A 14165-nucleotide genomic window follows, 5' to 3' on the forward strand; every position below is an offset into this window, starting at 1 on the left:
GACTAAGAAAGTTTAAAAAATGCAGCAGTCTCAGCTAGGTGTAAAAAATAAACCCACATTTTTGACCGTGTTTGAAATCTAATTTAAAGATAGTTTGCATTTCTCTCGCATGGTTCAAACCAGGGCAGCTTCACTTAAAAGGAAACAAATATAAAAATTTTAACTGTTCAGAAAGGTGGCTGCAACGCACAGTGGTTCGGATCGCAAATCTAGTTGGACGAAATGATTTAAACAAATACTCCTTGATGGATCTTTACACCACTTCTTACCTAGGAGATTTTTGGGTCGCTGATTACGAATATGAAGTCACTTATCAAATTTCAAAATGGCGGATCCAATATGGCGGACGAAAATTAAAAAAAATCGGTAGATTTATATGAAACTGAGTATCTGGGGGTTTTCTGGGTCTCTGATTACATATCTAGAGTCAATTACCCAAAAATTCAAAATGGCGGACGAAAATTAAAAAAAAATGGTAGATTTCTATGTAACTGGGTATCTGGGGGTTTTCTGGGTTGTTGATTACGAATCTTAAGTCATTTAATTAATTTACTTTATTTACTTCGGAACGAGCATTTTCATCAGATATTTCTTTCAATTTACTAATCACATAATCACGGACACCTTGTTGTCTTTTAGAAGTTTCAGCAACACTTCTCCAAATGTCAAACAACTCGCTTCTTAAGATTTTCTTTACCATGACTAAAATTTAAGATCTCAGCAAGAAACACAAATAAATTTCAGAAAAAAATTTATAACAGCGCTTAAAGATTTGCATGCCTGTTGTATAGTTTTTTAATTTCAGAAATCAGAAAATTCGCGAGTTACTATTTTTTTTTTTAACTCTTACATAACCAAAGTTTTTATAACTCCAAGTATTTTTCTGTTTTAACACACATAAATTTGCTTATACCAATGTGGACATAAATTGGGTTATGACCTCTGAATATATAGTGGAATAAGTGTAATTTTTTGTTTATAAAGTCAATTTGCAATTATGCAAATATCTGTGAGTGCAGTTAGCAATCTTTTAAGTTAAATTTCAGCTTTTAAAATAGAGTTCTCAAATAGACGGCGTTGACTTACCTTTTTTTTGTTTGTTTTCATATGTTAATGCTTTAATAAATGCAATTTCTATTTGAATGTATTGTCAGGAATGTATTCCAAGTATCATTAAGTATTTTAAAAACAAAAAAATTTTGACTTTCGTCCAGCTAGATCTGCTATCCGAACCACTGTGCAACGCTTCCAATGAAACAGGCTGAAAAAGTATAATCATTAACTACTCACATATTTTATTTCTAAATACATACGAGACATTTTAAACCTTTGTGTTGAGTATTTGTAAATCAAACTTTGAAATGCATGATGCTTTTCGGTGTTTATACCAAGATTTTAACAAGTATTATGATTGCTTCGACACATCTGAATCGCTTTTTTTAATAAAGGAAACTTTGCTCAACAAGTTAACTAAATAAACTAATATCTGTAACCGTGAACGCAAAATTACACAATATCTATGACTGCTTAGTACAATTGTAACGGCTTCGTATATTTTCGCGACCGAACAGTTCGTCTATAGCGCGGAGCGGAAACTAGGACTTTCCGCCTGCCTGACATACAAAGTAATGACTACGGGAACATGGATCGGAAGCTCGGCCTTTCCGACCATGATTAACGGCCTATAAACAGCGCGGAGCGGAAACTAGGTCTTTCCGCCCGCCGCACACAAAAGTAGACTGGAGACTAGGCCTCGCCAGCTACCCAAATTGCTATTGTATATCATTATTATCTTTACAAGTTAATGTGTATATGGCTAAAGGCCACCCTAGTGGGCAGGGTAATACAGTGTAGGGTGATTGGCTCGGTTTTTCCAAGGGGTTTTAGTTGGCTTTTTCAAAACTTTTGGGCAGTTTTTTTAAAATAGCGATTTTTCGAATATCGAATAAATCGGAGTTTTGCCCGAATAAACCGGTTTTTTCATCTAGAATATTTATATAACTGCATCTTAAAATCCACTGCTAGTTCGTTATATGTATGTACATTTTATTTTGTTTAGAACGCAAAAATTACTTTTTACCAATCGTTTTCGATATCTGTAGTTCCCTTCGAAGATACTTTTTTTGGTATACGTATGTTTTTCAAACTAGAGTAAATCAATGAGCTGTGAAATCAACTACAGATTATTTAGTTTGGCTACATTTGCGTTTAAAGCATACGTTTGAATTAGATATGGGCGCGTGAGTGATTTTGATTCACGTTCACCCACGCTCACGTTGATGGTTTTGTAAATCACGCACACTCACGTTCTCTTATATTTTTTTCAATCACATTCAAGCACACTCACGACGCCTAGTTTTTTCCAGGACTTTTTTTCAAATTGAGACGTTTTATATATAAATAGGCTTTATCGCACGTGTATTATTACCACGGAACGGATTTTTAGGACCTAAAAACCTATAAAAAAGGCAAAATAAAATAACGAAATAGGTTGGAAAAGGCAAAATAAAATAGCGAAAAAGGCACTAGGTTTTGCAAAAAAAGCAAAATAAGGCACTAAAAAAAGACAGAAAATACGAAGAACAATCAAAAAAGACATTTATTTCAGAAATGTTTATATTACAAGTAAAAAGAGAAAAACTATGAACTAGTTTCATTATATGAAAAATTAGTACTTTGAATCTTTGACTATTTTATCCTTTCGAGTTTCTAACTCATAAAACTTTAATCTGTATAGTTGTAGTAACATTGAACCACAAGATGCATTTTGAAGTTTTCTGGCAGCATTTTCTTTCGATTTTCGCGAAGAAAAGCCTTGAATGTACCAAATGTGCGCTCGTGCCCTTAACAATTTTATCCACACCCCTTATTGTCTCCAAGCCTACGTTAGCTGAGAAAACGGCTTAGAATTTTTCCAACAACAATTTGGCAAGAGGTCCCTGCGCTTCTATAAGCCGCATGGGCATGTGTACATCTTTTAATCTTAAAAAAAAACTGTGAATGCTATAATCACTCTTTTAAAGGTAGAAAAGGCAAATATCTTAAAAAAGGCAAATATCTTAAAAAAGGCAACATCAAATGTGCATTAATGGAATCAGGGAAAGCTAAATCGTGGAAATTCTTAATCGAATATACTCTATCTCTTTAGCAGAAAAAAAGGCATTTTCCATAAAATCCGTTCCCTGCTTATTACAAAAGCTTGACCAAACGCCTTGCCTGGCAGGAACTATACATTTTTTTTTTAATTTCATAGAAAAGAATTCACATCAAGCAATCGTCTACGTCTTTCTTCTAAAATTCTGCATGACACAAAAAAAACCACGGGCGTATACAGGGAGGGGGACAAGCTGACCCACCCCTTCACTCGAAACCCTTAACATTTGCTTCTTTTTATTTATTGGCGTTGTAACCGCTTAAGCCATTTTGGTCGAGTCCAAAAGAGCGCGCCAGTCATTTCTCTTCTGTGCCAATTGACGCCTATTGGAACCTGGACTTTCCAACGGTTGGGGCGGATTCCGAGTTGAATACTTTCAGAGCTGGTATTTTTTAGTATTTTTTATTCACAGCACTACGTCTTTATCGTTGGGAAGCTCATACAGATCTTCGTTCCATCGTCGTCTGTATTCGCCATCAACAACGCAAAGGGAAATTTTTCGCAGAATCTGTATAAAGAAAACCAGCTAATTTTGACTTCGCGTTAAATGAAATATGTATGCGTTTATATTTGTTTTCTAACCGCTGTGAGAAATACATTCGGGAATGTAGGCACAAGGACAGTTGCTTTTTAATTGCTTTCTGCAGCTGGACAGCCCATATTCATACTGGCATCATGCCTAATTCGAGAAGTATAGCAAGATTATAGCAAAGGCCAATGTACTCCAGTCTGAAAACGTGGATGTAATTGAGTGTGCTTAGCATATAATAACAATAATAAAAGAACACAAGCAATGCGTTGACAGTCACTCTGTACAGCTTTTAGAATCAGCAACGAATTCAACTGACCACTTCAATATTGAATTACGTCTCCCGCGTATAGTTGATCGACAAAGATATAGAGCAAACCACCCATTCGCATCGCCGAGAGAATACTTTCAATGTTCTCTTTATATCCCTTATCTAGATTCCTTAATAACATCATTGGAAATAAGATTCTATGACGAAAACTATCCAGCGCATTATGTATCGCTATTACACCCTTTGAAATTGATTTCTACGGAAACGCAGTTGGATATAGTGTCGAGCTTTTACGGACTAAACGGATTGCAAGCGGAAAGCTCTACCCAGAATTTCAGCGTGAAATCCGTCATAGTAAACACAATTGCAGCGCATGACGGCTTCCGTCATTGGTCATTTTGATTTAAAAATTATCATTCAAATTAAATATTTTTTCGGTACGTGCGTGTATGCAGATTTGCTGGAAATAAAAATTGATGAAAACATTGCCATACTTGTGAAAATAATACAAATTACTACAGTCAACATTCAATCAACATTGTGCCGGCCCCACTGGGCGGTAAAAATAGAAATAAATTTAAATCAACCGAAAAACGTCGGCGGTAAAAACGCTGTCGCCGTAGTTATGGGCCATTCCATATGCCTTTGTGAGTTTTGCCCCGGGATTCAGTAATTCAGTCTCATCTCAGGTCTCTAAATTTGAGATAAGTAATTAGTGACTATTTTTGTGCCTTGAGATGATTTGGCTATTCAGTAGGAGAGAGTCACAAAAAGTTCACCAAAAATGTGTGGTGAAAACAAACACAGACAGTTAACTGATAGCGTTTATGTATGCCTTTTGCCGCGCCGCCCAAAGAGTCGCAATGGCCGAGTGGTCAAAGCATTACGCTACGCGCACACTGCAGCCGGCATCGGCCGGATTGTGCTCCGCCGATATCGGCTATATGCGGGCGATATGAATAAACACTTGTGAGTATATGAGCGTTCTCACACATAAACCGATAACCGAACCGACATCGGCCGTTGACGTCCGTCAGTGACGAGAAATTCAAACATGTTTGTCTTTCTCGTCCGATGTCAGATGAAAAGTACCAAATGGGCTGCGAAAAATTAAGTTATTGGATGCAAAAACAAAACAATTACATATAAAACCACATGTTTAGAGTATGTCAATTAAAATGTATCAAAATAGTTCACTACTTACAAAATTGTTATGAAAACTAGGATTTGTGTGTACAAATACGGTCGGCAAATATTCTGGTTAAGTGTGCGCATCAGTTCGGACGGTCGAATTGTTTGGCCGAAATCGGTCGGCCTATCGGATGCAATGTGCGCCTAGCGTTAGGCTGCTGGTCGAGAGGGTCCGGGTATGAGTACTCTTCGGGTGTAGAGAATTTTTTATTTTTTTTATTTAGTATTTTTTTTATTAGTTTTATTTTTTTAGATTGCAATGCTAAAAGATAAAAAAATATTTGTTTTTCAATGGATTTGTATGATATTAACACTACCTTTCCGATGCAAAAAGAATTATCGAAATCGGTTGACGTGGTCCAAAGTTATGCGGTAACATACATAACAAAAATAAAAAATAAAATAAAAAAATAAAAATTAAAAAAATATTCTGACGAACTGATAACCTCCTCCTTTTTTGGAAGTCGGTTAATGATAGATTGGCGCTTACACATATGTTAGTATTTGGCCGAGCTTCTCCTCCGATTTGTGGCGTGCGCCTTGATGTTGTCACACAAAGGGGAGGGACCTACAGTTTTACGCCAACTCCGAACGACGATTGTATTTTTATGAGAAGCTGTTTTTCATGGCAGAAATACATTCGGAAGTTTACCATATCCTGCCGAGGGGCGACCGCTGTTAAGAAAAACCCTTTTTTCTATACTTTTTGCGATGTTGCTTTGTCTAGGACTTGAACCCAGGCCCTGCGGGCTGCTTACCACAACACCACAGCTGCCGCCAACAACAACAAAAACAACAAATCTGCACACTCAAAAAAATCTAAAAAAAAATATTAAAAAGTTTAAAATTTGCATGAAAATTTGCTGAATTTTCGTGAGTTTTGCACAAAGTTTAGGAATTATACTTTTGTTTTTTGTTGTAGAATGAACCATATTCTTATAAAAAATTGGCGGAAAAAAATTAGAAAAAATACTGTTGCATATATTGTGAAAAATTTGCTGAGCCAATACTTTTTGCCGGCAGTGTACATACTTTCTTAGACCTGAAAATTTCTAATTACATACAAAAAAAAAAACAATAAAATGTAATTTAAAACATTTTTTCCGCCCATATAAACTACTCCCATCGCCTCGGGGGTTTTCCATTGCCCTCCGAGGGGCGACTGCTGTTAACAAAAAAAAAATTGTCTATATTTTTTGCGATGTTGCTTTGACCGTGGCTTGAACCCAGGCAATGCGGAGCGATAACGCGCACTGCTAACCACTACTTGTTTCGGTCAATGCGTTTATCCGAGACCTTTATCCAGTAGTGATTATGGGCGCTAGTAGATGCATCAATAACTAGTTGCTTGATTGTTTGCACATCCTAACTCAGCTGTGCTACTCTCACATGACGTTGTATTAGAAGAAGTGTTAGAAATCCTATTAGCGACGACAAGCGCTGTCATACTAGCAGACGTTTGAGCGAGCGAATCAGAGGAAACATAAGAAAGGTGAATAGGCGCGGCGACTGAGGCGTAAGACGACGGCTTCGTACTGACTGCGTTAGAGCCCTCAACAAGATCAGGGGAAACAGCAGGCAGCGAGCAATCAGAAGTAGCCGGAATGACAGCAACAGACGAAGACGAAAGAGATGAACGGCGATAAGCAGGAGCAGCGAAGACGATTAGTATCAGCATTACCGATGGTCAAACCCGTGTCCGTGACAGTGTTCGTTCAAGTTATGCTTATTATTATTTAAACGCGTGTAATGGCATGTACAGCGACGAAGCTCTTTTACTTCGGGTGTGAGCGAAGAAAGCGCGTTGGCCATGTTTTCAACATATTGTTTACGCAAAGATATTAAATCAGAGTGCAGTGTCTCAGTGGTTTCTACCAAACGACACTTGTCAGCTTGAAGAGCATGAATCACAGCAATAGAACGAGTCTGCTCTGACTTAAGAGCTTTAATGTGACAAATAATTTGACACCCCTATTCTGCACAATTCTATTCGGATTTTGCTACGAATCGTAGAAATAGTATGCTGCAATCCGAATCGTATTTTCGAACTTTCGAAATTCGTAACAATGGCATGCCTAAAAACAAACGAGTAAGCCCTTTTGCGTAAATTTGTACGAAAACCATTCTGTGTTGGAGGCGAGATAAAAGACGTAAATCGATGTGTGTTGTGCAGGAAATATTAGTGGTGTTCATTTAAACAGATAAATTTTATATAAACGAGTAAAACAGAATCTTTGTTGCCCCTTACCGAGAAACTTGGGTCCGGTTTAGTCATTACCTTCCTTTTATTAGCTCGGGATGTAACTATGTAATATTGATCGCCTAAAAGATGCAGCGATTTCTATTCTCAAGTTACATACCTGATGACAGTACGAATGGCAATTATAATAGGGAGGTTTTAGTTTTTTAAACTACAATTTTTATTATTTTTACAATGCTTTTCGGTTGTTGTGTCCAAACGCATAATCCGAATCCAAAAACTTTAACATCACATGTAATCGAAGGATTAAAATTTTATTCAAAACAAATATTTCAAATTTCCAAGCACTATCTTATTAATAAATTCGGTTTGCACTATGCACTGTTTTGCAAATTTCGACGTGGGTTCTGCTCAAAAATACTGTGGATGGCGTAGCCGGAGTGATGTGCACAAGAAGTGCTGTACCTCTCTTCTCCGGCAACACAGAAAGGAGAATTCTACTTAGTAAGGGTTATAATCCCTAAGCGCGGCTGAAGGCAGAATCAAGCGCAATAGGTGGTGGACCTAACAGAGTGCGAGTTTTCAATGGGTTGGAACGAGCTGTTGTTGCATTAACTGGATTGGGAACCAGTTCTTCAGGCATAGGAGGAGTTTTGGCTTGTGGTTCAACAATTCAACCAGAAGCTGACATAGATGCGCCCATGGTTACTATGGCCGACAGCTCCGCATATCTTTGTCAAATCATTCCCATAGCGCGCTCTTACTCCGCTGCTATAATTGCAAATGCAATAGAATCCATAGTTTCCTGCAAAATATGTAAAATCAAAAAATTTTACTATAAATAAGCCTTTCATGAGTATTTTTTTAAATTCCTTTCCACTTTGTTTTCCTTGATTCAGCTGTCTTCGAAAAACAACTGACAGCTGCACATGTTTCCGCAAGGGTTCAGCATGTGGATTTTTCGTTTTTCGTAGCGTAGCTACGAATTACGAATTACGAAAATCCGGGTTCTATAATAAGGGGGTTAGATAACGTAGCTTGCAGCTCAGTCTCTTTAACATTCTCACCAAGCCATTAAGTTGGTGCCGACTTTTGCGGTTGTTCTTTGAGGAAAAGTTATTGACACACACACACACCGGCCGAGTTTCTCAAACGCAAATTATTGGCAGTTTCACTGTCCACCAGCTTTACAGAATGCGGAGGAGTGCAAATAGATATCCGTCGAATGGCCGTACACTCTTTACAAAAGGATTTGTTGTCTGAGTTGAGCAAAAACTCCAAGTCCTTCTGCGAATCACCAGCGCGATCCAAATGGAAAAATTCTTTGCACTTAGCACACTGCACTTTTGCGCGATTGCGATCGACTATTTGTCCACAAGCATTTTAGATGAGTTTGTTGATATCAATAGTTAACTTTTTAGATAAAAAGAGTCACTATCTCAAGCATTAAAAAATGTAAAATTAACAGAGCTCGACAAAAACACGTGTTATCTCTTTTACTTCCACGAGGAACATTAAATTTGGGGATAGACAAAGGCGGATGGACCCGAGAGGACATAATCTTCGTATAAGCATCTATTCGAAGGGTTGCAGCATCGTCACTTTCCGTGTCTGTTATCATAGATAGGAAAATGTTTTCTGGATGAAAGAAATATTCAATATTTTCCACCGTGGGACGAATTATTAACTGCAAGTCTAGTGGCAGACGACGCATTTAGCATGCATATGGACTGGTATACATTTCGACTTCGGTGAAAAGCTTCGCAATGTCGACAAGTAAGTCCTTTTTAATACTTTTTCTGCGATTCCTGGTCGAATATCCTTATAAACATGTTACAAGTAAAGCACCGGCGCGATTTGATGGGCCAGTTCTATCAAGAGCAGCGCAATAAGTTTGAAGATTGACGTCCGATACTTATAATCCTTTTGTCGCTTCTTCACTGATAAAGGGAACGTAACCGTGGTTATGGACAAGTTGGAATATGATGCTAAGATGCAGTTAATCGTCAACAATATTTCCACTTACAGAATTTTGAAACGTGACCCTACAAGTAAATTACAAGCCAAAAATAATGAAATCGTAAAATCGCAGAAGAAAAGAACAATCTATCTTGCAAAATAACCAATCCACCATGGAATCTACGGTTTGCCAAAAACACACAAACAAGGTATCACCCTTAGACCCATTTGTTCGTCCATAAACTCCCCATTCTATAATCTGTGTAATTATGTTGTTAATATTCTTAAAAATATAACTAAATCTTCTGACTATAATGTAAGAGACGCGATTGAAAATCGAGGATACCTATATATATGATGACGAAAGTTTAGTATCGTTTGATGTTGTGTCGTTGTTCCCTGGAATCCCGGTGGATTTGGTTATAAACATTATTGCTTCCAAGTGGAATGACATTAAAGAATATACAAATTTACCAAAGGAACTATTTCTAAGTATGGTGAAATTTTGTATAAAAGAGAACTGCTATTTCAAATATAATGACAAAATATACGAACGACGGTCGGGAATGCCTATGGGGTCACCGGCATCACCAGTCATAGCAGATATCGTAATGGAGGATTTACTAACCAAATTTAGGGGGATTCTAAAAATAAACCGGACGCTGTGGTGTAGTGGTAAGCAGTGCGCGCTTCCGCTCCGCATCGCCAAAAAATATAGAAAAAAGGTTTTTTCTTAACAGCGGTCGTCTCTCGGCAGGCAATGGCAAACCACCGAGTGTATTTCTACCATGAAAAACAGCTTCTCATAAAAAAATACAATCGCCGTTCGGAGTCGGCGTAAAAGTGTAGGTCCCTCGGCTTTGTGTGACAACATCAAGGCGCACGCCACAAATCGGAGGAGAAGCTCGGCCAAACATTAACATATGTTTAAGCGCCAATCTATTATTATTATTAAAAATAAACCGCGTATTCCAACGAAATATGTTGATGATTTGTTTGCTGTAATCAAAACAGAAGATAAAGACAATATGCTTACTCTATTAAATAACTACCACAAAACGATACAATTTACGATAGAAATAGAAAAAGATGGACAAGTACCCTATTTGGACACCCTAGTAATCGGGAAGAACAACAAATTAAATACTGACTGGCATGCCAAACCCACGAATGATCGAATACAAGATTGTGCCGATGAAAGAGGATTTTTGAGCTTAATTTTTGCGTGACGTCATCTTGGTGCAATTGCGAGAGAGAAATGCCAAAACGCATAGAAAAACATGTAAACAATGCAGAAAATGTGTTTATTTTAATATTACATGGACCAATTTCTCAGGAAACAATAAATATAAAAATATTGATTAATTAGGAACACATAGCAATAATTTTGGACATGTAGCCCTTTAGGTAAGTACGATTTTTAGCACATGAAAAAGTTGATATATTAACAGTGTTTGGAATTTCATGCAGACCAAAAGGAAGGTGTGCAGCAAAGTGAATTTTTGGACTCGCCATTGTAAAAAGCCATGCAGAGTGCATATTTATATTTGTAGACGGTAGCTAACCACCATAAACTCCTGTTGACTCCACAGCTTTTATTTGACGACTTTTGTACCATTTCCGAGAGGATGCATGAGTGTGGATTCTTTGGAAACAAATAACCTATGTAAGTAAAACATAATTTAAGCTGAACTTTTAAAATGTATAATAATTTGGGCACTGTTTTGTATAAGGTACGTAACAGCGCGGTAAGATGCCGCTTGAATTAGCGCCTGGCGACCTTATCCACTGGTGCAATACCTCATACCAGCACTAAAAAGAATCAGGTATCAACAAAAAAGGTAGGTAGTGAAGTTCATGTATCTATTGACTGTAGCAACTGCTTTTGTATGTATGCCATTGCCAGCATATTAAACCAGCAACTGTCTACATTCACCATGGAAATATACGTACTACAATTCACCAAGCAAAGCCCAACATAGTTCCATGAAGAAGCTCATAGCTCATACACAAAGCTCGATTTGGTGTTTAATGCATCCCCTTGTCGGCAGAACTGCTTCCACTTTTTCGACAGGTTTGGGTCCGTTGGAAATGAAAAAAAAAAATTATATCGCACGCTGTCCTTTTGTTTTCACTATTACACTTTGCCACTACACACTTCGTTTTGCTTTGTAATGTCTCAATAATAGTTTAAAACCACGCAGAAATGTTAACGCACAAATATTAAAATTTTTATTTGATTTTTTCGTATGCTCACAATCAACAATTGCACCAAGATGACGTCACGCACACAAGTGATTCTGTCAAAATCACAAAGAGCGGATTAGCGGTACCACGATTGGCGCAATCTCTATTTCTCTCAATCGTGTGCCATACCTACGTCGTCGGGGAGACTAATTAATTACAACTCAAAGCATGAGAAGAAAACGATTTGAAATACTGCTACCAATTTAATAAGAAAAGTCTTCAATATCAGCGATACCGTTTTTCATAGAAAGAACAAAAATATTATCCACAAAATTCTGGAACAAAACGAGCTCCCTCCGTACATAATTAGGAAGCTTATTCAAAACTTTTACACCAGGACCACTTCAGAAAAGTCCAATAATGAGAACAAAATATATAAACCCAAACAAACATGCCAACATATATGACCAAGAAAAGGTCCAAATAGCGTTCACATACAGCAATACACTAAAGAAAATTATTGCAACACCAAAAACATTATTCCTAGGTACGAGAAAACGGACGAAATATATACACTCCCACTTATGCGACAAAGTATATGTGGGGACAACAAAAAATAAACCCAAGATAAGGATTTCCGCACACAAATCAAATATTAGGTTAAGAAAGATCTCAACGGAGAATAAGACGGCCTTGTCAGCTCACTGTAGGGATACGGGACACTATCCCGAATTTTGATAATGTTGCCATTCTTCAAGAAGAGAAGAATTATAATAAACGCTTTATTTTGGAAATGTTGCACCAAATGAACACCCCTAATGACAAGAGGATCTATAGTTGAACGGACACAGAAAATTGTGCACATGTATATCGCAATTTGATTTTAAATTCACAACAACAATCCTCAACATATGCAGGTGTTCCACCACCCTCTTCGACAATCAACAGTCGTTTCGTTTTGCCAACAGTTCTCCGAAGAACAACAACACAATACTGTGATTTCATATGTATGTACATATTTACGTCTTACTGTCCAATATTAGTTGAGATCCCGTACGAGTCCGGTCTAGTCAGAAATAGTCAGAATCAGTCAGATTTTACTGGAAATCGATCCCGTAGTCGGTTCTCTGACTATTGAGAGCACAAAAAAGAGAGTAAATACGGTTCTCTCTGTCTGAAGTTACCAGTTTTTGTCCGAGAATTTTTTGCTGGTAAATTCTGGTAAATGTGTCAAACGATCAGCTGTAGTGTGTTTGGCAACCAAATTGTAAACAAAAGAAAAGTGCACTCTGCTAATTCATGTTGAAAAGTATTTAATTACTTGTTTAAGTGGATTCTAATGAATTTGAAAGTATTTTTGGTTATTTACATGTGTTAGCTGAGTGTGTTTACATACAAAATAAGCAAAAATTTACGACCAAAATTTGGAGGTTATGTTGAAGTTGACAGAAGTTACCATTTTTTACTAGAAAGCGATCCCGTACTTTTCAATGTTACTCTCTCGCTCTGAGTGAATTTTTATTTTTTGGCTGTTTTACTAGTCCGAGTCCGAGGAATACGGGATTGCACCTATTGCTTGTATTGTTATTTGTATGTTTTTTGTTTATAATTATGGTATGGTTAAATTGGTTACTTCTTATGCTTATGTTCACTTGCCTAAAATTGAAGTTTATTGTTGTTCATATATAATTTTTGTTTACAATTACGGTATTCTTAATTGTTTATTTTGTTATGCTTAAGTTCTTCTGCCCAAAAATTTTCACTTACTGCCGTCCCTAAATTGGAGCGCTAAGCGTTGCGTTATCCATTGTCGACGAGTGTCAGCGCGCGCTATCCCCAAATCAACGCGTCGTAATTTTTGACGTTTTCTCAGATCCTCTCGTTTTTATTCTCGTTTCCTCTTTCACTTTTTTGTCCTTTCTCTTTCTTTCCGTCTTCCGCATCCAACTTCAACACGTAACGCCCTGTCAAAAATGAAAATTCCATTTGCTCGGCGTTAGCGCCGCGTTATTGTGGGATGCTTCATACAAATTGTATGGGCATGAGGATTTTTGACAGTTGTTTGGCGCTTGACGCGCCAATTTAGGGATGGCAGTTACTTAAATTATATTTCTGCAATCCTAATCAGTCGACCAGGCACAACTAAGAGTGTAAGTTGTGTTTAACTTTGATTTTACAATAATTTTACATGTTAATAATATGTCAATGTGTTTATGTGTACTTACAGTCCTAAAGATGACCTCAGATTGAGGTCGAAATATCGATATTAAAAATTACAGAACTAAAACCTGTGTCTTATGTATTCTCTGAGCATCGAGCTTATATATAAAATTTACATCAGTTTAATAACAAAGATAAATAAGAAAAAAAAAAATACCTGCTCTGGCACTCGAACTTTGCATCTCTCGACTAGCACTCCAGAGCTTTGCTCTGTCGGCCATTGCCACTGTTTCAGCGTCACGAGCAAAATGACATACTTATTCTTTTCACAGGGGATGAAATACAAGTAAATTTTTCCTAAAAACTAAGGAATTGTGTTTTATGTATTATGGAACGAATTTCCGTCATCCCTTGTCAAATTTGGTTTGGAGACAAACCGGTTTCGGCGTTGTGCCATCTTCAGTGTAATTTTTCGTTCTGCATAATTTTTGTTGGTTGCTCGTATTTATACTCC

The 14165-nt window shown here is 37.2% G+C and overlaps 1 protein-coding gene across 2 annotated transcripts in view; it reads right to left on the reverse strand.

Moving 5' to 3' along the window:
* The window catches only part of LOC118747902 (axin-like), a 243681-nt gene that overhangs the window by 117293 nt on the left and 112223 nt on the right, over positions 1-14165 (reverse strand). The window contains exon 1 of one of the 2 annotated variants that reach the window (XM_036482121.1): positions 5159-5353. The exons of the other annotated variant lie outside the window; for it this stretch is intronic. The gene's annotated coding sequence lies outside the window, so the exon portion shown is untranslated. Of the gene's footprint in view, positions 1-5158; positions 5354-14165 lie in introns of those variants that run through there. 2 annotated transcript variants of the gene reach the window in all.

Source organism: Rhagoletis pomonella, unplaced genomic scaffold (assembly GCF_013731165.1).
Source record: "Rhagoletis pomonella isolate Grant_MI unplaced genomic scaffold, Rhpom_1.0 Rhpom_scaffold_00001, whole genome shotgun sequence".
Lineage (NCBI taxonomy): Eukaryota > Metazoa > Arthropoda > Insecta > Diptera > Tephritidae > Rhagoletis > Rhagoletis pomonella.